The sequence below is a fragment of the Macrobrachium nipponense genome, chromosome 3 (genome assembly GCF_015104395.2).
Source record: "Macrobrachium nipponense isolate FS-2020 chromosome 3, ASM1510439v2, whole genome shotgun sequence".
Classification (NCBI taxonomy): domain Eukaryota; kingdom Metazoa; phylum Arthropoda; class Malacostraca; order Decapoda; family Palaemonidae; genus Macrobrachium; species Macrobrachium nipponense.
Window position 1 is genome coordinate 3,140,714 of NC_087202.1, and position 25,000 is coordinate 3,165,713.

General features: G+C 35.5%; 1 long non-coding RNA gene across 1 annotated transcript in view; it reads left to right on the plus strand.

Moving 5' to 3' along the window:
- LOC135222150 (uncharacterized) overlaps window positions 1–25,000 on the plus strand; it is a 63,254-nt gene that overhangs the window by 13,370 nt on the left and 24,884 nt on the right. The window contains exon 2 of the long non-coding RNA XR_010316173.1: window positions 19,620–19,678. This is a non-coding gene — a long non-coding RNA (uncharacterized LOC135222150). The remainder of the gene's footprint in view (window positions 1–19,619; window positions 19,679–25,000) is intronic.

Here is a 25,000-nt window from a genome sequence, read left to right on the forward strand (position 1 = left end):
AACATAGTAATATATAGACCCTCCTAATACTAAAGAAAGAGTTTGACTTAATAATTGAAAAATTGGATGATATATGTAGAAATCACAAGGACTGGACTATTCTCCTATCTGGTGACTTCAACTTTCCTTTCGTAGAATGGAAAGAACGAATAGGAGATTGTGGATGTACTTATACATATAAAAAAAGAGAGTAATAGTAAGGCAGAAGATAAGAGGCAATTCGAAAAGCTATTAGATATGCTACTAGAATACAACATTCAACAAATAAATCACCTGCCAACAAGAAAGGAAAATACTTTAGACCTAGTATTTGTGAACGAGGTGAATTATGTTAAAGAAATAATAGTTTATAATGCGAGTATTTCAGACCATAATGTCATAGAATTAACAGTTCATTCCAAAGCAAGTGAAAACAGAGATAAGCAAGAAATGAAAAAGTGGGAAGGATATGGAAAATACAACTTCTACAGTAAAAATATAAAATGGTCAGAAATAAATGAAGAATTAAACAAAGATTGGGATAACATTTTCGTAAGCGATGACATAAGGGTAAATACGGAGATATTATATAAAATATTAGAGAAAATAGTGGATAAATATATACCGAAGAAGAAAAGTAAACATCATTCATGCATACCAAGAGACAGAAGGATCTTGTTCCAGAAAATCAGAAGTGGAAAAAAGGTCTTGCAAAAGAAAAAAATGCATGGAAAGTTATAGAACTAAAAAGTAAGATAGAAAAGGCAGAACAAAGATTATACAAGCAAAAGAAAATGAAAAACGGGAATTGGAAGAAAAAACCCTATTAAATATCAAGCAAAACCCCAAACTATTATACTCATATGCGAAGAAGATGAATAAAAGAAGAATAGAAATAGGCCCTCTGAGAATTGAAGGGAGATTAACGAATGAAAAAAGGAATTTGCAACATACTGGCAGAACGATATAAGAGAGAATTCACCCCTAGAATAGATAATGAAGATAATGATATAGAAGTAAGGGACGAAAATGGTGAATATTTAGCTGACATAGAAATTAATGAAGCTGATATTGTGCAGGCAATTAATGAAATTAAAAATGGAGCTGCTGCAGGGCCTGATGGAATCCCTGCTATTTTGTTAAAGAAAGTAGTTCATTCTATCGCAAAGCCACTTGCAATATTATTAAGACAAAGTGTAGATACAGGCAAGATTTATGATGAGCAAAAATTAGCATATATCACCCCTACTTTCAAAAGTGGATCAAGACTTGAGGCAAGTAATTATAGGCCTGTGAGTCTAACATCACATATTATGAAAAGTGTATTGAAAGGGTAATGAAGAAAAATATTATGAAACATTTAATGAAAAAATAATTTGTTTAATATAGGACAACACGGTTTCGTACCCGGAAAAAGTACACAAACCCAACTGTTAGTCCACCGTGAGAACATATTCAAAAATATGAAAAGCGGAAATGAAACAGATGTGGTTTATCTAGACTTTGTAAAAGCTTTTGACAAAGTAGACCATAATATATTAGCAAAGAAAATTAGAAAACACAATATCGTAGATAAAATAGGAAGATGGTTAAAAGAATTTTTACACAACAGAAAACAGATAGTTATTGCAAACGATGAGAAATCGGATGAAGCTAAGGTAATTTCTGGTGTGCCACAAGGTACGGTGTTAGCTGCATTACTGTTTGTTATTATGATTGCAGACATTGACAGTAATGTTAAGGATTCGGTAGTGAGTAGTTTCGCCGATAACACAAGAATAAGTAGAGAAATTACTTGTGATGAAGATAGGAACGCTCTACAAAGAGACCTTAACAAAGTATATGATTGGGCAGAGGTAAATAGGATGGTATTTAACTCTGATAAATTTGAATCAATAAACTATGGAGACAGAGAAGGAAAGCTATATGCATATAGGGGACCTAATAATGAGACAATCACAAATAAGGAAGCAGTTAAAGACCTTGATGTGATGATGAATAGGAACATGTTATGCAACGATCAAATAGCAATTCTATTGGCAAAATGTAAAGCAAAAATGGGAATATTGTTACGGCATTTCAAAACAAGAAAAACTGAACACATGATTATGCTTTATAAAACATATGTTCGTAGTCCACTTGAATATTGCAATATGATATGGTACCCACACTATCAAAAGGATATTGCACAAATAGAGAGTGTACAAAGGTCCTTTACAGCTAGAATAGAAGAAGTCAAGGACCTAGACTACTGGGAAAGACTACAATCCTTAAAATTATATAGTCTAGAAAGGAGAAGAGAACGCTACATGATAATTCAGGCATGGAAACAGATAGAAGGAATAACAGAAAATATCATGGAACTAAAAATATCAGAAAGAGCAAGCAGAGGTAGATTAATAGTGCCCAAAACAATACCAGGAAAAATAAGGAAAGCACACAGGACATTAATCCACTACGCACCAGCATCGATAATGCAGCGTCTATTCAATGCGTTGCCAGCTCATCTGAGGAATATATCAGGAGTGAGCGTAGATGTGTTTAAGAATAAGCTCGACAAATATCTAAACTGCATCCCAGACCATCCAAGATTGGAAGATGCAAAATATACCGGAAGATGTACTAGCAACTCTCTGGTAGACATTAGAGGTGCCTCACACTGAGGGACCTGGGGCAACCCGAACGAACTGTAAGGTCTGTAAGGTAAGGTCTCTCTCTCTCTCTCTACTTAGGGACAAGGGCTACACTCCAAATACAATTAAACATTTTGCTGACGAGTTTCTCTCTCTCTCTCTCTCTCTGCAGAAGATAAGAGGCAATTCGAAAAGCTATTAGATATGCTACTAGAATACAACATTTAATAAGTAAATCACCTGCCAACAAGAAAGGAAAATACTTTAGACCTAGTATTTGTGAACGAGATGAATTATGTTAAAGAAATAATAGTTTATAATGCGAGTATTTCAGACCATAATGTCATAGAATTAACAGTCCATTCCAAAGCAAGTGAAAACAGAGATAAGCAAGAAATGAAAAAGTGGGAAGGATATGGAAAATACAACTTCTACAGTAAAAATATTAAATAGTCAGAAATAAATGAAGAATTAAACAAAGATTGGGATAACATTTTCGTAAGTGATGACATAAGGGTAAATACGGAGATATTATATAAAATATTAGAGAAAATAGTGGATAAATATATACCGAAGAAGAAAAGTAAACATCATTCATGCATACCAAGAGACAGAAGGATCTTGTTCCAGAAAATCAGAAAGTGGAAAAAAGGTCTTGCAAAAGAAAAAAATGCATGGAAAGTTATAGAACTAAAAAGAAAGATAGAAAATGCAGAACAAAAGATTATACAATCAAATGAAAATGAAAAACGGGACTTGGAAGAAAAAACCCTAATAAATATCAAGCAAAACCCCAAACTATTATACTCATACGCGAAAAAGATGAATAAAAGAAGAATAGAAATAGGCCCTCTAAGAATTGAAGGGAGATTAACGAATGAAAAAAAGGAAATTTGCAACATATTGGCAGAACGATATAAGAGAGAATTTACCCCTAGAATAGATAATGAAGATAATGATATAGAAGTAAGGGACGAAAATAGTGAATATTTAGCTGACATAGATTTTAATGAAGCTGATATTGTGCAGGCTATTAATGAAATTAAAAATGGATCTGCAGCAGGGTCTGATGGAGTTCCTGCTATTTTGTTAAAGGAAGTAGTTCATTCTATCGCAAAGCCACTTGCAATATTATTAAGACAAAGTGTAGATACAGGCACGATTTATGATGAGCACAAATTAGCATATATTACCCCTACATTCAAAAGTGGATCAAGACTAGAGGCAAGTAATTATAGGCCTGTGAGTCTAACATCACATATTATGAAAGTGTATGAAAGGGTAATGAAGAAAAATATTATGAAACATTTAATAAAAAATAATCTGTTTAATGTAGGACAACATGGTTTCGTACCTGGAAAAAGTACACAAACCCAACTGTTAGTCCACCGTGAAAACATATACAAAAATATGAAAAGCGGAAATGAAACAGATGTGGTTTATCTAGACTTTGCAAAAGCTTTTGACAAGGTAGACCATAATATATTAGCGAAGAAAATTAGAAAACATAATATAGTGGATAAAGTAGGAAGATGGTTAAAAGAATTTTTACACAACAGAAAACAGATAGTTATTGCAAACGATGAGAAATCGGATGAAGCTAAGGTAATTTCTGGTGTGCCACAAGGTACGGTGTTAGCTGCATTACTGTTTGTTATTATGATTGCAGACATTGACAGTAATGTTAAGGATTCGGTAGTGAGTAGTTTCGCCGATAACACAAGAATAAGTAGAGAAATTACTTGTGATGAAGATAGGAACGCTCTACAAAGAGACCTTAACAAAGTATATGATTGGGCAGAGGTAAATAGGATGGTATTTAACTCTGATAAATTTGAATCAATAAACTATGGAGACAGAGAAGGAAAGCTATATGCATATAGGGGACCTAATAATGAGACAATCACAAATAAGGAAGCAGTTAAAGACCTTGATGTGATGATGAATAGGAACATGTTATGCAACGATCAAATAGCAATTCTATTGGCAAAATGTAAAGCAAAAATGGGAATATTGTTACGGCATTTCAAAACAAGAAAAACTGAACACATGATTATGCTTTATAAAACATATGTTCGTAGTCCACTTGAATATTGCAATATGATATGGTACCCACACTATCAAAAGGATATTGCACAAATAGAGAGTGTACAAAGGTCCTTTACAGCTAGAATAGAAGAAGTCAAGGACCTAGACTACTGGGAAAGACTACAATCCTTAAAATTATATAGTCTAGAAAGGAGAAGAGAACGCTACATGATAATTCAGGCATGGAAACAGATAGAAGAAATAGCTGAAAACATCATGGAGCTAAAAATATCAGAAAGAGCAAGTAGAGGTAGATTAATAGTGCCCAAAACTATACCAGGAAAAATAAGGAAAGCACACATGACATTAATCCACTACGCACCAGCATCGATAATGCAGCGTCTATTCAATGCGTTGCCAGCTCATCTGAGGAATATAACAGGAGTGAACGTAGATGTGTTTAAGAATAAGCTCGACAAATATCTAAACTGCATCCCAGACTATCCAAGATTGGAAGATGCAAAATATACCGGAAGATGCACTAGCAAAACTCTGGTAGACATTAGAGGTGCCTCATACTGAGGGACCTGGGGCAACCCGAACAAGATGTAAGGTCTGTAAGTAAGGTAAGGTCTCTCTCTCTCTCTCTTTCTCTCTCTCTCTACTTAGGGACAGGGGCTACACTCCAAATACAATTAAACAGTTTACAGACGGCTCTCTCTCTCTCTCTCTCTCTCTCTCTCTCTCTCTCTTTCTTTACATCAGGGGGTGGTTCCCAACCAGAGGTACATATACCCCCAGTGGTACATTTGTGCTCTTCAGGGGGTACATTGGATCTTAGAGAATAACTAGTACTGAGCATTGCATGGTGTAATCTGCATTTAGACTGGCCTTTTTTTTTTTTTTTTTTTTTTTTTTTTTTTTTTTTTTTTTTTTTTTTTTAGTAAGCAAAGCTGTACTCCACACAAACACATTTCATAATAAAATTATATCGCAATATGAATTTCATCGTTTTTCTGTTTCATCCTCAATTCTTTGGGGGTACCTAGGAATCTATAAATATGCCCAAGGGGCACAGAAGGCCAAAAATGTTGGGAACCATTGTTCTATATCCTTCTGTTTCAGTATTCTTTGATTTTGCCACTTCGTTATCACTGAGCAAAGATTGTTCGAGTCTGGATGAAAATAGAAATTTTCTCCTAATGTTTAGTGCTCAGTTAATCATACGTAACAATTTCGTGTAATGTCTGCAGTCATTTCATAAGATCCTCTTCCTGCTGTTGGAATCATTTTAGGACTATTGATATTGTGCTCGGTGATCAAATTATTATTATTTTGTTCTAAGGGGTCCACAATAATACAAAGTGTAAAAAGTCCGTGTATAATTTTGAAGACTTTACAGATAGCTTTCGAACCCTTCCCTGGGTTCATCTTCAGTCCAAATGAACAATAAGTTACGACAAGTACAGAGGTAAATTTAAAAAACAAGAGTCGTTGAAGATCGTTAACAACGGTCGTTAGCTCGTTAATGGGCCAGGAGAAGAAAGAGGGTAGTTAACAACAACTAGGTGATACCCTCTCCCCTATCAATGATAGGGGAGAGGGTATCACCTAGTTGTTGTTAACTACCCTCTTTCTTCACCTTGCCCATTAACGACCTAACGACCGCTGTCAACGATCCTCAACGTCTCTTGTTTTTTAAATTTACCTCTGTACTTGTCGTAACGTATTCTTCATTTGGACTGGAGATGAACACAGGGAAGGGTTCGAAAGCTATCTGTAAAGTCTTCAAAATTATACACGGACTTTTTATACTTTGTATTATTGTGGACCAATTAGAACATTATATATACTCTCGTGATAGAGAGTTTTTCCCTACTATTATTATTATTATTATTATTATTATTATTATTATTTTTATTATTGCAGTAGATGAAACCTATTCGCATGGAATAAGCACACCAAATGGGCCACTGGCTTGAAATTCAAACATCCAAAAAGAATATTATTATTATTATTATTATTATTATTATTATTATTATTATTATTATTATTATTGCATTATTAGATTGCAGATGAAACCTATTCGCATGGAACAAGCCCACCAAAGGGGCCACTGACTTTAAATTCAAGCATCCAAAGAATATATTTTATTATTATTATTATTAATTATTATTATTTTTTTTTTTATTTTTTTTTTTTTACATTTTTTTTTTTTTTTTTTTTTTTTTTTTTTTGGTCTATCACAGATCACAGTCCTTCCGGGTTGCATCCTGCCTCCTTAGGAGTCCATCACTTTTCTTACTATGTGTGCCGTTTCTACGATCCCACTCTTCTGCATGAGTCCTGGAGCTACTTCAGCCTCTAGTTTTTCTAGATTCCTTTTCAGGGATCTTGGGATCGTGCCTAATAATCCTATGATTATGGGTACAATTTCCACTGGCATATCCCATATCCTTCTTATTTCTATTTTCAGATCTTGATACTTATCCATTTTTTCCCTTTCGTTCTCTTCGACTCTGGTGTCCCATGGTATTGTGACATCAATGAGTGATACTTTCTTCTTGACTTTGTCAATCAACGTCACGTCTGGTCTATTTGGACGTGATCGTTTTCTATCACTCCCTCAGGTTGGTGCTCGCACCACTTATTACTGCAAGGTAGCTGATGTTTCTTGCACAGGTTCCAGTGGAGGGTTTTTGCCACTGAATCATGCCTCTTTTTGTACTGGTTCTGTGCAAGTGCCGGGCATTCGCTTGCTATGTGGTTTATGGTTTCATTTTTCGTATTGCACTTTCTACATATCGGAGAGATGTTATTTCCATTTATCGTTCTTTGAACATATCTGGTTCTTAGAGCCTGATCTTGTACCGCTGTTATCATTCCTTCAGTTTCCTTCTTTAGCTCTCCCCTCTGTAGCCATTGCTACATATATATATATATATATATATAGATATATATATATATATATATATATATATATAGATACTAACATATATGATTATATATATATATATATATATATACACATAGTATATATATATATATATGATATATTATTATATATACTACGTATATAATTATATTAATATAATATATATATATATATATAGATATATATATACACATATATATATATATATATTAAATATATATGTATATATATATATATATGCATGCATATGTATATATTGGTAACGAGTGTAGTGTGGATAAGATTTCAGTATCATATTCCAGAGTATCACGTAATGGAGAGAGTGCGTGCATTATTGACATAAATGCCACATCGAAATCTGCAATAATAACACTAATGCTTATGTGCCCAAAGCAAGAACAATTCGGTATCGTTTTATGAATCATTTCAGATTCGAAAAATGCTCTGGCTGCGATGGGATAATGCGATCTATTTGGGAAGGACCCCTTCTATTTGAGCTGACAGACGGCGGAAAAAAATTAATATAAGAAAAAAATTAAAAATAAGAATCCGCAACCCATTTCAGTAATCATCTCGATTATCTCGAATTCTCTTTCAATTTCTTCACGATCTTAAGATAGCAAAATCCATCCCATCCCCTTCCCGACAATCCAGCAAATGGACTCTCGTCCAGCGATATATAAACACTCGAATGGCTCTTGCAACGAGGAAATGAATATTTTTTATTCGCGTGAGATTGTGCCTCTTCGGTTCTATAATTTTCTTCCCGGGTAATGGGATTCGCTGATCGTTGCAGACGCGCGCCATCAGAAAGAATGTCCGGGTATTAATATATATAAGCTGTTTTAACGTTAGTGATTTTGTGCTTCATCCTTATTCACGCGTCAATTAATCTTGTCAACGAACGTTGATCGGTCCAGGTATTTGACAAGGCATAGCCTAATTAGGGCATCTCAACAAGACCATCGGATCCTTTGGAGTTTTACGTTTTTATTGGGGCATAAAAATTCGCGATAACGCTCAATAAAGAGGAACAAAAACACAGTTATGTAAGAGTACATCTATTTATTTAAGAATAAATCTTTACAGGGGGCTTTCGGGAATCTGTTCGTTTACCTTTTTCAATGGTACAGATTCCCGATAATTATCTGTAGAGATTTATTAATAAAATATATAGATGTATTCATACATAACTGGATTTGTTGCTCCATTTCAAGACTTATGCCTTGAGTATTTTTTAATAATCAATAAGTTGGATAAGCATTGCCAAGAGGCAAATAGAACTGGACGAAAAATAAAAATACAAAATACAGTTGAGTCAGTGACAGCTAATTGTAGAAAATACATAACATCTATCCACAGACTGATGGCCGGATCCCCCTAATTACATAATGGAAGCGTTGGATAAAAGTGGAAAATTTTGGTAATAATAAAGGGGAAAGTGTGTTTCGCATCGTTTTCAAATTCTTCATTTGGATGTGTTCGATTTACTGAAACTACAGTAGAAAGGTTTCTGTTATTATATATATAATATATATATATATATATATATATATATATATATATATATATATATATATATGTATATATATATACACACACACACACATATATATATATATATATAATATATATATATATATATATATATATATATATATATATATATATATATGATAAAAGGAGCCCATGAAAACACCAAAATATAGAAAGTAAGTACTATATTTCAGAGACTTCTGTATCTCTCTTCAGGTCGGTAATCAAAGTCAGCCTTGATTAAACAAAGAAAGGTGATGAACGTCTCAAAGGGAGCCTGGGATTCAGATATCATAGTAAAATCTTCCTTCACTCAACGCTTAAGAGGATTAAAGAGGAATTATCACGGTGGGGGGGGGGGGGGGGGGGGGGGGGGGGGGGGGGGGGGGGACTTAGTAAACCGGCTACCTGTGGATGGATCTCTTGGTATAAATACCAACCTGTTCTGTAACTTATCTCATGCATTAGCCACCTGAAGAGAGACACAGAAGTCTCTTGAAATATAGTAGTACTTACTTTCTTTATTTTGGCGTTTTTATGGGCTCCTTTTATTAGATGGAAACTCTGTCGTAACAGAACCAAATTTTTACCAGTCATAATGTATATATATATATTAATATATTATATATAATATATATTATTTATATATAATAATATATATTATATATGTATATATTGTAACGGTCTCTTTATTAGAGACCAGCAGATTCAAAATAAAAACAAGAAATTCGGCTGGAATGACTGACGAAAGGCAAGGCAAATCAAGGAGGAGGACTGAACAAAATGCAAGAATAACCTTAATAATAATTTATTTACAGGTTGTTACATTATTTACAGTGAGAACAGGTTTTGGGTGGCGAAAATTCAGTGATCAATTATCAATTATCATAAATAATCAAAAACCATTAATAAAACAGAAAAATGTGAAGATTGCATTAAATCAAGAGCCATACACTTGCTCGACACCACAATAAATATAATGATGCAAATCAACATCATTATCAGAGCCATACACTTGCTCGACACCAAAGTTATGTTATAACAATGAACACCAAAATTAAGTTAAAACACATCATTATCAGAGCCATACACTTGCTCGACACCAAAGTTATGTTATAACAATGAACACCAAAATTAAGTTAAAACACAGACATTACATACAGACAGCACAAACTATAATAATAATGATATCTTAAATAAGCAGTATAACCTATGATCTGCACAATAAGTTACAGATACACACCACCAAAGTAGCATACAAAAACAGACAAATCCGGATACTACTGGAGAATCCATCATATACACAGGAGGCGAGGTCCTCATCCTCCCGAGGAAGTGACCAGGTACAAGACACCTGTTCATACTGCTAACAGAAGCAGCCATTATACAAACAGACGTAGAGGTTCTCATCCTCACGTCGAAGTGAATCCTCCCGTTGAAGTCAAATGATTTCCAACTGTTTCAACACTGCCATGCTGCTGCTGCCTTCTCAGCCGAGGTTTCCCAGAACCTCTGAGGTCGCCATCCAAAACCTGTCTGCAGGTGTCACTCACACCAGGACAGAAGTAACTTCGTCACCATGACGATAAACGCTGGCGGGTAAGGGAAACAATGCAACCATCGTAATGCGTACTGGTTGTTTAAAACAAATAATGACTTATCGTTACAATATATATATATATATATATATAATATATATATATATATATATATATATATATGATGTATGTATGTATTTAACTTGTACTGATTCTGTGTTCATTTCCACAAGGTATCCTGGTCATTATAATTTTAAGGAAGATATAATACCAATCTAAGGCCAGTCTTATGTGCAAAGGGGAATGGGAAATTTTAAATATAATAATAATAATAATAATAATAATAATAATAATAATAATAATAATAATAAGGATTGTATCTGGGGACATCAGGATGGAGTCTGGAATAGAAAAATGCGCCTTAGTCAATATACAAAAAGGCAAAGTAACCAGATGGGAGCAACATCAAACACATAGATGAGACAGGATACAAATACTTGGGAATAATGGAAGGAGGGGATATAAAACACCAAGAGATGAAGGACACGATCAGGAAAGAATATATGCAGAGACTCAAGGCGATACTCAAGTCAAAACTCAACGCCGGAAATATGATAAAAGCCATAAACACATGGGCTGTGCCAGTAATCAGATACAGCGCAGGAATAGTGGAATGGACGAAGGCAGAACTCCGCAGCATAGATCAGAAAACCAGGAAACATATGACAATACACAAAGCACTACACCCAAGAGCAAACACGGACAGACTATACATAACACGAAAGGAAGGAGGGAGAGGACTACTAAGTATAGAGGACTGCGTCAACATCGAAAACAGAGCACTGGGGCAATATCTGAAAACCAGTGAAGACGAGTGGCTAAAGAGTGCATGGGAAGAAGGACTAATAAAAGTAGACGAAGACCCAGAAATATACAGAGACAGAAGAATGGCAGACAGAACAGAGGACTGGCACAACAAACCAATGCATGGACAATACATGAGACAGACTAAAGAACTAGCCAACGATAACACATGGCAATGGCTACAGAGGGGAGAGCTGAAGAAGGAAACTGAAGGAATGATAACAGCGTCACAAGATCAGGCCCTAAGAACCAGATATATTCAAAGAACGATAGACGGAAATAACATCTCTCCCATATGTAGGAAGTGCAATACGAAAAATGAAACCATAAACCACATAGCAAGCGAATGCCCAGCACTTGCACAGAACCAGTACAAAAAGCCCTACACTGGAGCCTGTGCAAGAAACATCAGCTACCTTGCAGTAATAAGTGGTACGAGCACCAACCAGAGGGAGTGATAGAAAACGATCAGGCAAAGATCCTCTGGGACTATGGTATCAGAACGGATAGGGTGATACGTGCAAATAGACCAGACGTGACGTTGATTGACAAAGTCAAGAAGAAAGTATCACTCATTGATGTCGCAATACCATGGGACACCAGAGTTGAAGAGAAAGAGAGGGAAAAAATGGATAAGTATCAAGATCTGAAAATAGAAATAAGAAGAATATGGGATATGCCAGTGGAAATCGTACCCATAATCATAGGAGCACTAGGCACGATCCCAAGATCCCTGAAAAGGAATCTAGAAAAACTAGACGCTGAAGTAGCTCCAGGACTCATGCAGAAGAGTGTGATCCTAGAAACGGCGCACATAGTAAGAAAAGTGATGGACTCCTAAGGAGGCAGGATGCAACCCGGAACCCCACACTATAAATACCACCCAGTCGAATTGGAGGACTGTGATAGAGCAAAAAAAAAAATAATAAATAAAAAAAAATAATAATAATAATTCTAACCTTTCACAAGTCTGGTGTAAGCGCTCATAGGTAAAAACAGGTCAGCATATATAAACAACAGAATTGCGAAAAGGTAAATATGACAATATACATTACTGTAATGACCATTGGCCACATTTTTTTATTTATTAATCTACGTCACTCAAGATTACCGAATTCCCGGAAGGTTTCCTTCGGCAAGAACAATTGCCAAAGCTTCCAGATATCCTAATGATATCCAGGGAAATCAGCTCAAGAAGCTTGTCTCCAGAGACCCAATGCAAATGACTCAATTCGCCTCGGGGATAATTGGGAACAGAATGGTATGCATATAATTATTATAATTCTCGGAATTATGGCGAACCTACCATTATTAAGGCCACCAGGGACGGCACAGAAAGTGGATTTGAATCCTAAGGAAGGATAGGGTGGTCCGTCCAGAATTGCATTTGGTTGCTTTCCTTTGAGATGAATTTTGCTGCTTGGAAGTGTGTGAAATGGCTCACAGCTGGTGATTTGGGAGTCTAAGTGATGTTTTTTAGTGTATCCATGTACTAATTTTGTTATTTTTATTTCGTTCGGTGTTTTTCTTGGGAGTGTGTGAAATGTTTTTGAGTGTATCCGCAATGTAGATATATTTGTTATTTTTATTTCCTTGAATGTTTGTATTGTGATACTTGTTAATCAATTGCATTTTGAATGTCTCTATTAGTTGTCTGCTGTTTCTCCTACAGTTCCGAAAGCTCTAACTTTTATCATTAGTTTCTTGTGTGGGATTTTGTCAAAGGCCTTTTGGAAATCTAAGTAGAGTATATCTATTGCTCTACTACTGTCGTAGATACCTAGCATGTTATGGAAAAACTCCAAGAGGTTTGATAGGCAGGATCTGTTTAGTCTGAAACTTTGTCGGCTGTATAACAACAAGTTACAAGGAGTTACAAGGATTAGGATGTCTTAAAGACTTGTTAGTTGTATCTCTCAATGTGATCCAAACTTTGAGAGAGAGAGAGAGAGTGAGAGAGAGAGAGAGTGAGAGAGAGAGAGAGAAATACTAGAGAGAGAGAGAGTGAAAGAGAGAAATACTAGAGAGAGAGTGAAAGAGAGAAATACTAGAGAGAGAGAGAGAGAGAGAGAGAGAAGAGAGAGAGAGAGAGAGAGAGAGAGAGAATTATACCCCATTACAATGAAATTTTATGAGAAATATTAAAGAGAGAGAGTTGTATCCCATTAAAATAGTTTTATAAGTACCAGCGAGAGAGAGAGAGAGAGAGAGAGAGAGAGAGAGAGAGAGAGAGAGAGAGAGAGTATTTTAGTGTGTCTAGGCCTATGCTGATTTTTTTTTACAACTTACTATAGGATGGCATGGCGAGACTTCAATGAAATTCTTCGAATAACCTAAAATATTCATTCCTTGTATATGAGAAAAGATTCCTAATTACGTAAAAAAAAAAAAAAACTGATTAAAGCTGGAAACGTAATATTCTATATGTCGCTGAAAACTGTACGTCACGTGAGATATTATTAAAAGATAAAATGTTTATCAGAAAGGAAAGAGTGAGGAAAGTATGGAATTAAAACTTGGAATCCATAAAGTGGCAGAGTTCTGTATTGAAAGGGAGATTCACTGCCCCATTATTGGACTACTGTTTAACGTAGATATTTATGATGTTTGTATCTTCTCTTGTTTTTGGATGGTAAACTAAGCTCTTCTTCCTCATGTATTTGATATTACCCAAACTCTACCACTTGCAATAAAAAATGTTAAAACAACGTTTCGTTTTACAGATGCAACTTTACCATCATGAAAAAAAAGTACCATTGATGCTAAGCCAAAATTAATTTTATCATGTTTTATTTTTCACACGTACGTATAGCACCCAGTTAGTCTAGAATTATTTATTTTTATATTTTCTCTTGTTTTTGTGTAATGTTGTACTAGACGAACACAAAATGTTTGAGCATGAGATCATTATTCGTAATGAAAAAATGTATATATATATATATATATATATATATATATATATATATATATATATATATATATATATATACACACATATATATATGAATAACTTGATCACGAAGTATATAAAACGTGATGCTATGTATAAATAAAGGTTTTTGCCACGAAGGAAAAAAGGAAAAAGCGGGAAAACCGAGTACTTTCGGTCTTGTTCCGACCCACGGGTCGGGGAACAAGACCGAAAGTACTCGGCTATCTCGCTTTTTCATTTTTTCCTTCGTGGCAAAAACCCCTTTATTTTACATATATATATATATAATATATATATATAATATATATATATATAGTATATAATATATATATATATATGTATATATATATATATATATAATAATTATATAATATATTTATTTATTATAAAAAATATATATATAGAATTAATTATGACTTACATGTTTCATATTACGACGAAGGTCTGTTTGTTACTATTTTTGTTTTTCTATACAGATATTTATTGGGTTATGCTGAGCTGGATTTTGTACATAAAGTTATTTAGAGAATTCTCGGTTATTCTACGGTATAAATGAACACCAAACTGATAAGATCAATCCATGTATCAAGTGGAAATAGTTATTTAACTAAGAGTGCTGTAGTCTCCTTGATTAGCCCTTTCCAATGGTATATAATATATGCCCTTCTGATTGTATCTTCACGGTCGAATATCCTCCAAAACACAAGAGACGTTCCAGCCTTCTGTGTCCTGAGATTTAGTGACAAACACTGACAATGGAGACACTAGAGACTAGACAGAATTTTTTAAACGCTGTCCCAAGCAGCACAGGTAGTGGGGAGAGAGTCCGAGGGACCCGCTTCCTGTTCGCGCACATGTCTACGAAGCGATGGTTCAACTCAGCCAATGAGAATCGAGCTCAGGTGAAGCCAGCGTTCTGATTGGCCGACGTTTTGGCCAACCCTGTATAATAGTGTAAGTGGTGCGTATGCATTCATTCACTCCAGCGCGGTTCTCTTGAACGGCTGAGACATTGTATTCTTTCGTATTTTTCGTGATAGTGAATTCGTGAAACGTGTGAGATTGGACGCTGTGGCTGTGAGAATGACGAGTTTTTTTTTTTAGGGGGGGGTCAAGGGAGGGGGGAAGCAAGACCTGCTCGTGGAGAAATGATGTGCCTCTGCTTCCTAGGGACACGATCACAGGGCTCGAAATTTGGTAGGGTTCTTGAGGGACACAATCAGAGGGCTAGAAGATGCTAGACCTACTTGAGGGACACAATCACAGGGCTAGAAGATGGTAGGCCTACTCCAGAGACACACTTATACGGCTAGAAGATGGTAGGCCTATTCAAGGGACACAGTCACAAGGCTATAAAATTGGGAGGCCTACTCCAGGGAGACAATCACAAGGCTAGAGTATGGTAGGCCTACTCCAGGGAGACAATACAGGCAGAGTAGGTAAGGCCACTCCAGGGGAGACAATCAACAGAGTATGGTAGGCCTACTCCAGGGAGACAATCACAAGGCTAGAGTATGGTAGGCCTACTCCAGGGAGACAATCACAAGGCTAGAGTATGGTAGGCATACTCCAGGGAGACAATCACAAGGCTAGAGTATGGTAGGCCTACTCCAGGGACACAATCACAAGGCTAGAAGATGGTAGGCCTATACAGGGACACAATCACTGAGCTAGAAGATGGTAGGCATACTGGAGGGACACAATCACAAGGCTAGAAAATTGGGAGGCCTACTCGAGAAACAATCACAAGGCTAGAAAATTGGGAGGCCTACTCGAGAAACAATCACAAGGCTAGAAGATGGTAGGCCTACTTGAGGAACAATCACAAGGCTGGGAGATGATAGGCCTGCTTGAGGGACACAATCACAGGGCTAGAAGATGGTAGGCTTATACCAGGGACACAATCCACTAAAAAGAAATGTTTAAGAGTACTACATAATTTTGTGCCGCCTTCGGGGAGATAGTTACGCAAGGGCTTGGTGAAGTAACTGCCTGAGCAGTGTACATTCTCTCTATTCTCTCCTCTCTCAGCTATCTCTCTCTCTCCTCTTCTCTATTACACACACAACTGTACATGCAATGGCCTATTTTAAGTATTTATCAATCATATAGGCCGTAAACATTTTATAAGTGCTTCCTTCTGAGCATTGATTTTATTATTATTATTATTTTTTTTGTTTTTTTTTTTTTTTTGCTCGCTATCACAGTCCTCCAATTCGACTGGGTGGTATTTATAGTGTGGGGTTCCGGGTTGCATCCTGGCCTCCTTAGGAGTCCATCACTTTCTTTTCTTACTATTGTGCCGTCGTTTCTAGGATCACACTCTATCTGCATGAGGCCCGGAGCTACTTCAGCCTCTAGTGTTTTTCCAGATTCCTTTCAGGGATCTTGGGATCGTTGCCTAGTGCTCCTATGATTATGGGTACGATTTCCACTGGCATATCCCATATCCTTCTTATTTCTATTTTCAGATCTTGGACTAACCATTTTTTTCCTCTCTTTTCTCTTCAACTCTGGTGTCCATGGTATTGCGACATCAATGAGTGATACTTTCTTCTTGACTTTGTCATCAACGTCACGTCTGGTCCTGTTGCACGTACACCCATCGTTTTCTGATAACCATAGTCCAGAGGATCTTTGCCTGATCGTTTTTCAATCACTCCTTAGGTTGGGTGCGTACCACTTATTACTGCAGGTAGCTGATGTTTCTTGCACAGGCTCCAGTGGAGGGCTTTTGCCACTGAATCATGCCTCTTTTTGTACTGGTTCTGTGCAAGTGCCGGGCATTCACTTGCTATGTGGTTTATGGTTTCATTTTTCGTATTGCACTTCCTACATATGGGAGAGATGTTATTTCCGTCTATCATACTTTGAACATATCTGGTTCTTAGGGCCTGATCTTGTGCCGCTGTTATCATTCCTTCAGTTTCCTTCTTTAGCTCTCCCCTCTGTAGCCATTGCCAATTGTCATCGCTGGCTAGTTCTTTAGTCTGTCTCATGTATTGTCCGTGCATTGGTTTGTTGTGCCATTCCTCTGTTCTTTCGGTCTTTCTCCTGTCTCTGTATATTTCTGGGTCTTCGTCTACTTTTTTATATGTCCCGTCTTCCCATGCACTCTTTAGCCCACGGCTCTTCACTGGTTTTCAGATATTACCCCAGTGCTCTGTTTTCGATGTTGACGCAGTCCTCTATACTTAGTAGGTCCTCTCCCTCCTTCCTTTCGTGTTATGTTATAGTCTGTCCGTATTTGCTCTTGGGTGTAGTGCTTTGTGTATTGTCATTTGTTTTTTCCTGGTTTTCTGATCTATGCTGCGGAGTTCTGCCTTCGTCCATTCCACTATTCCTCGCGCTGTATCTGATTACTGAACACTGCCCATGTATTTATGGCTTTTATCATATTTCCGGCGTTGATTTTGACTTGACTATCGCCTTGAGTCTCTGCATATATTCTTTCCTGATCGTGTCCTTCATCTCGTTGTGTTTTATATCTCCTCTCCTTATTCCATTTATTCCCAGGTATTTGTATCCTTCTCATCTATGTTTGATGTTGCTCCCATCTGGTAGCTTTATCCCTTCAGTTCTCGTTACTTTGCCTTTTTTGTATGTTGACTAAGGCGCATTTTTCTATTCCAAACTCATCCTGATGTCCCCCAGGATACAATCCTTACAAGTCTGGATTAGGGTATCTAGTTTCCTTGATGCTCTTACCATACAGCTTGATGTCGTCCATGAACATCAGATGGTTGATTTTGTTGCCTCTTTTCTTGAGTTGGTACCCGGCCATCCATCTTCTGTAGTACTTTTGTCATGGGAATCATGGCTACTACGAAGAGTAGTGGGGACAGTGAGTCGCCCTGGAAGATCCTCTCCTGATATTAACCTCTGCTAGTCTTTTTCCAGAGCTTGTAAGTATTGTATTCCAGTTGCGCATTGTATTTTTGAGGAACTGATGGTATTTTCCTCCTGCCCACCCCATATATTTTCAGGCATTCTATTAGCCATGTGTGTGGTATCATGTCGAAGGCTTTCTTATAGTCTATCCATGCCATGCTTAGGTTGGTTTTCCTTCTCCTACTGTTCTTCATTACCGCCATTTTGTCTATCCAGGAGCTGGTCTTTTGTGCCCCTACACTTCCTTCTGCAGCCTTTCTGTTGGTGCGGGATGGTGTTTGTCTCCTCTAGGTAGATGTATAGCCTTTCACTGATGATACCTGTTAGTAACTTCCACATTATTGTAGGCAGGTGATAGGCCTGTAGTTACTGGCTATATTTCCCTTACTCTTGTCTTTTGTACTAAGGATGTTCTTCCTGTGGTCATCCATTTGGGTGCTTGGTGATTTGAGATACAATGCTGGAGTTGTTCTGCTATTCGTGGGTGTAGGGCCTTGAAGTTTTTGAGCCAGTATCCATGGACTTTCATCGGGACCTGGGCTTTCCATTTTTGTTTGGCATTTTTCTTTAGTTGGTATCTGACTGTGTCCGTCGTGATGTCTGTGAATCTTTGTTTTATTCTCCCTGTTTCTTCTTCCTTGACTTCCTGGAGCCATGTTGCATGTTTGTTGTGTGATACCGGATTGCTCCATATGTTTTTCCCAGAGTCTCTTACTTGATTCGGTCGGTTCAGGAATTTCTGGGTGGTTGTCTTCCCCTCTTAGTTGGCTGTATAGTCTTTTCTGGTTGGTTCCGAATAGTTTGTTCTGTTGGTATCCCTTATTCCTGTTCAGTACCGTTGGATCTTGTGTGCTTTGGCCTTAAGCCTCTGTTTTACATCTTCTATTGTGTTGTTTAGTCCCCTCTCTTGTACTTTGTATTTCTCGTTGAGTTCCTCCCTTGTTTTCTTGCTTCTTAGCCTTTTTTCTGCCATATTATTATTATTATTATTATTATTATTATTATTATTATTTCATATTTCTGCTTCAACACTTACCCGAATTTCAAATAGGCTTTGTGCTGCTGCCCTTAAACGTAACAAAATAAGATAAATAATTGAATTAAGGATATTCGACACTGATAAATATATCTTTTAATGGCGCGAACTTGTTGAAGTACCTTAACGACTCGTGTACACGGAGATGTTGTTGCCTGTAAACGTTGAACCTGCTTTCTCATTTTTAAAAGCTGTATCTCATTTTATTTGTTTATTTATTAATTTATTTATTTATTTATTTTTGCAGAGTACCAGCACCAGCGCCTACGCCCAAAATCCTCGTTACTTTGGTAGCCGACAGGGACGGTGAGTAGGTACTGCATAATGTTTAATAGTTTCTCTCTCTCTCTCTCTCTCTCTCTCTCTCTCTCTCTCTCTCTCTCTCTCTCTCTCTCCTTAGTCTAATATCTTTATGCATATTTATAGCACTGTTGTTTTCTCTTGCCTTGCTTTTTATGTATTTTTTATTATAAGCGTTGTGATGTTCTCTTAAGTATTATATGCATGCTCATGTTAATATTTGTGTTATATAGGCGTCATATTTATAACATTGTGGGTTCTCTATGATCATTGTTGTATATATAGGCCTAATATTTATAATACTGGTTTCTTTATGAGCGGTGGTGTATATACGTATGTATGCCTAATATTTATAAAATTGTGGTTTCTTTCTGACCAAAGGTGTATATAAAGGCATAATATTTATAACAGTCGTTTCTTCACGAGAATTGGTGTATACTCGTATGTAGGTCTAATATTTATAAATTTGTGGTTTCTTTCCGAGCATAGTTGTATATATAGGCCTAATATTTACAACAGTCGTTTTTTCATGAGAGTTGGTATATATATAGGCCTAATATATATGACACTGGCTTCTTTATGAGCGTTGGTGTGTATATATTGACCTAATATTTATAACACTGGTTTCTTTATGATCATTGGTGTGAATATATAGGGCTAATATTTATAACATTGTGAGTCTCTATGAGCATTGGTGTGTACATATGAAACTTATATTTATAGCAGTGGTTTTTTCCGAACTTAGGTGTATATGTTGGCCTAATATTTACAGCATAGTCGTGCCTTCATGAGAGTTGGTGTGTAATAGTATATAGGTCTAGCATTTATAACTGGTTTCTTTCTGATCATTGGTGTATGTATAGGCCTCATATGTATAACATAGTCGTTTCTTTATGAGCAGCGTTGTGTATGTGTGTGTTTTATAGCAATATGGTTTTCTCACTAACATTTGATATGAAAGTTCAATGTAATATTTGTATTATATAGGCCTAATAATTACATTTGGGATTTCTCTGTGAGCATTGATATATGTAATATTTTATTATTATTATTATTATTATTATTATTATTATTATTATTATTATATTACCGCCATTTTCGCATATACCACTATTATACATAATTTTGATGACTGCTTTTCTGCGTTGTACTATCAGATAGCAACAAGGTGCTCAAGAACGTTATAAAGTATATAATTAAATTATTTTATAACACGATATTGCAACAGATATATTTTAAATGACGCACATTTGAATACGACTTTAAACTCGTTTTTTCTCATGAATATATATATATATATATATATATATATATATATATATATATATATATATATATATTGTCAATTACTATATTTTAGAGGCTGGACACTCCTTGTGCAAAGCTTTGCATAACTGATTCTTAGTTTCATGGACATAACTTTCTTGACGTTCGCGTTTCCTCGAACCTTCTTGGAGTCCTTGGAAGATGTGACACTTTTAAAGTGTACCCACACACACACACGTTTTATTTGCTCAACTTTCAAGTGTACACACATACACAAACACGGTTTATTTGCCACGTTATATATATATATATATATATATATATATATATATATATATATATATATATATATATATGCAGAAGCCAGGTACTATGTCGTACCTCTAAGTAAATGGGGATACAATCCACAATGAAGTAAAATCCTCTTGTAGTTTAAAATAAATATATCTTGTACAGGATTAAAGCTTTCGACCATCAACTGTGGTCTTGTTCACTAAAGTGTGATATGTCACCTCAAGGAACTACAAGAGGATTTTACTTCATTGTGGATTGTATCCCCATATATATATATATATATATATATATATATATATATATATATATATATATATATAATACTCGTATATATATATATATATATATATATATATATATATATATATATATATACGAGTATATACGAGTGTATACACATATACAGGGTGTAACACGAGATTATGCAAACATATGTGTATACACATTCATATATGCACATGCATTCTTCTTCTTCTTCTTCCCAGCTTGTTCCCATTTTTATATGGGGTCGCCGTTTTGGATGAGCCGTTTCCATCTATTTCTATCTTGTGCTTCTGCCTCATCAATTCCCTTCTCATTTAAGTCTCCTCTCACACAGTCCTTCCATCTCTTTCTTGGTCTCCCTCTTTTTCTTCTTCCTTGCACCTCCACCCCCATAGTATGTCTCCCAGCGTGGTCCTCATCTCTCCTCAACAGGTGTCCATACCATCTCAGCCTCCCCTCCTGCACTTTCTTTGATACTTCCACCACCTTAGTTGACCCCCTTATGTAGTCATTTCTGATCCTATCCACTCTTGTCACCCCAGACATCCACCTAAGCATTCTCATTTCTGCCACAGCCATCTTCTTCTGCTCTGCTTTTCTCATGCTTGCTGTTTCCGTACCATACAGCATTGCTGTTCTTACCACCGTCTTGTGAAATTTTCCTTTTAACCTAAGCGGCACTCTTTTGTCACAAAGAACTCCCGAGGCCGCTCTCCAGTTGTTCCAGCCTGCCTGTACCCGATGTTTTACTTCTTCTTCCATACTTCCTCCAGCGTTAACAAAAGATCCCAAATACTTAAACTTATCAACTCTCCTTATTTGCTCTCCACCAAGCTGAATACTTTCTCTATCATCCCCCTCAGTGGTGGTACACATATATTCTGTCTTGGATCTACTTATTCTCATTCCTCTGTCCTCCAGTACTTGTCTCCATCTTTCCAATTTCACTTCCAGATCTTCCCTGCTCTCTGCACACAGAACAATATCATCCGCATACAATATGTTCCATGGTACTGTCTCCCTTACTTCCTCTATTATAACATCCATCACTATGTTAAAGATATATGCACATGCATTATATATATTATTAAATATATATTATATATAATAAGGTTATTATATTATATACATTATATTATATTTATATATATAATTAATTAATTATATATATATATATAGATATACACACATATATATAGATATATATATATATATATATATATATGTATAATATATATATATATATATATATATATATATTATATATATATATATATAATTATAACTAACACCATGTTAGTCTCAATATGTTGACCTCGATACTCAAATCCATTCAGAATAAAAAAAAACATATATCAATAAAATGACGTAATTCTGGAGGAAATATCTTTGCATAAGCCAGGGTTAAATGAAAGACTGGAAAATACCCGAGCGAAAAAAAATATATATCTGAAGAGCTTAATATAACCTTTTGCAATTTGGGCGTTTAATTACCTTTGTAATTCGTGCCATGAACGTCCCAACTAAATTGAGGCAGTTTGCGATTTTTAAGGAGAGTGAAAGGGACTTCCTCCAGGGATCTCTCATTTCATCTCCCAGATGACGTCATGTGAACTTTCACGTTTTAACAAAACGAAAAGCTTTTCTTGGTGACTTTGATGATTCGAGATAACTTGTTAATTGTCGTAGTTTTGCTTTTCCATATCTACTGTTTTGATTCTAAATATTTTGGTCAGATCTTCCATCGTTAAATTGGGTAAAATGAATTAAAAGATTCCTACTTAAAGCATTGCTTAAGTTTCTTTGTCCCCGTAGGGGAGCAGTGCCGTCAGTGGACCTCATGCAGTGCACTGTAGGCATTACTTGAAGTTCTTTGCAGCGTGCCATCCTGAGGCCCCTAGCCGCAACCCCTTTCGTTCCTTTTACTGTACCTCCTTTCATATTCTCATTCTTCCATCTTACTTTCCACCCTCTCCTAACAATTGATTCATAGTGCAACTGCTTTGAGGTTTTCCTCCTGTTACACCTTTTACTGTCAGTGTCCGTTTTAACATTGAATGGCCTCATAGGTCCCAGTGCTTGGCCTTTGGCCTAAATTCCGTATTCAATTCAACTCCAGGGAGATATCGCCACACTGAAATATGGGTCCTCTTAAGATCTCCCCGTCGCTAAATACCGTAATATATATATATATATATATATATATATATATATATATATTATATATATATATATATATATATATATATATATATATATATATATATATATATATATATATATATATATATACCTATATATATATATATATATATATATATATATATATATATATATATATATATATATATATATATATATATATTTTATTCGAGCTACAAATGTCCTATAATATCTAATTCGCTCTATCTCGGGAATAATATATTTTCATATATGTAACCGAAGATTGATTTTTTATTCGATAATAAATTTCGTCTTCTCTGTTCGCTGGCCGGTGGTGCGAACTCTCGAGAGGACGAAATTATTATCAACTAAAAAATTCCCCTTCGGTTTACATATATGAAAATATATTAATTCCGAGATAGAGCGAATTAGATATTAAAGGGCATTTGTAGCTCGAATAATTTATATGAATCACGTTGATGTGATAAATATTCATATATATATATATATATATATATATATATATATATATATATATATATATATATATATACATATATATATATACATATAAAGGAAAAAAAGTTTCTGGCTAGATGGGAAAGTTTATAACAATAGCTTGGCACACACGAGAGAAAAAAAAAGTCACACTGGCCACCTTTCAGTAGTTGTTAAAATACGTTCACAAAGTTACTTCGAGGCCCACCGATAGGAGACGTGACTTCTTGACGATAAAATTACCTGGGCTAAAGTGCTTAATTACCTGTGCGCAATACCGACGTTTAATTAAGACTGTAATTCGAGAGCAGTGTGCGTCGAGAAACTAAATTCTCCCTCCCAAGACTTTTGGGTGCTTGAGAATTCATTGTGAATTATTCGCCTGCCAAAGTGTTTCACAATAGGAGTGGTATAATTGTAGTGGTTCACGTAGTGGTATGTAATATTCAGCGGATCTAGGCGGAAAAAAAGGAAATAAAAATTCTTTATTGTTTTGCCTTGAGGTAAATGGCATTAGTTATTACGTTCAGCGTGAAAATGTCTGGAACTCGCTAAGTTTGTTTTTTTAATCATTTTTGAAGGCTTACTGTCTGGGAAAATGCCTATTATTGATAAGTAAGTTATTTATTTCAAAACACACACGTCTATATATATTTATATATAAGATTTATGTATAGTATGTGTGTGTATATATATTACGTTTATATATAGAATATATATATATATATATTATATATATATATATATATATATATATATATATATATATATATATATATAAATATATGATATATATATATATGTATATATATATATATGTATATATATATATATATATATATA